The 728-nt window shown below is 40.8% G+C and overlaps 1 non-coding gene across 1 annotated transcript; it reads right to left on the reverse strand.

The window, feature by feature from the left end:
• Positions 1 to 327: 327 nt before the first annotated feature.
• LOC149284231 (small nucleolar RNA SNORA35) lies at positions 328 to 457 on the reverse strand. The gene has a single exon (XR_016277865.1). It is a non-coding gene; the product is annotated as a small nucleolar RNA SNORA35 (small nucleolar RNA).
• Positions 458 to 728: the final 271 nt, after the last annotated feature.

A 728-nucleotide genomic window follows, 5' to 3' on the forward strand; every position in this document is an offset into this window, starting at 1 on the left:
TTTGAAAACTAGACACCCCAGGGTATTTTAGATGCTGATAGTTTAACCCTTTCCATGCACTAATCCTACCACCAACCCTTGTCAAAGTTTGGGATAGTAATTGTTTTTGGTGTTTTTTTCACATACTTTGTACTTCAGGTGTGAAATTACAGCTCCTGGTATATGTTGCTGTCACACAACACCCAGATATGTGTCCAGCAACATCTCCTGAGTACATTGATACCCCACATGCATGGGTTTGTCAGATTGTTTGGGGGCAAAAGGGCCACATTTGGAACATGAGCAATTCAAATTCAGTAGGAATTTTACATCTGGGTAAAGAAAAATGCTTGTACCCAACTATCAGTAGGGGCAGGTTACAAGAAAGCCTGGCCTATCTCCAAGAAGGGATTTGATCTAGCACCTTAAGTGGTCCCTCATGCCACGGAATGGACACAGAGGTCACTTGACAGTGCAAATAAAAACGCTTAAAAATGGTGGAGCAAATAAAAGCTAAAAAACAGTAAATGTAACAAAAAATAAAAAAAAAATACAAAAATGGAGCAGGAACAAAAAAAAAATTAAAAATGGGAAACTGTGTGATACAGCTTGAAGCAGTCACCGACACAGAGTGCAGGTTTTCCAGGGCAATCTGGACAGTAAAATGTGGTGTCCTTTCTTTGCCCCCTGCTGTAGCATACCCTGCATCTCTTTTGGGGATTCTGCTTCTTTGCTGTAGGGGGGATTTT

This window comes from Sceloporus occidentalis, unplaced genomic scaffold (genome assembly GCF_023333645.1).
Source record: "Sceloporus occidentalis isolate IW3139 unplaced genomic scaffold, rSceOcc1.0.p SCAF_97, whole genome shotgun sequence".
Classification (NCBI taxonomy): domain Eukaryota; kingdom Metazoa; phylum Chordata; class Lepidosauria; order Squamata; family Phrynosomatidae; genus Sceloporus; species Sceloporus occidentalis.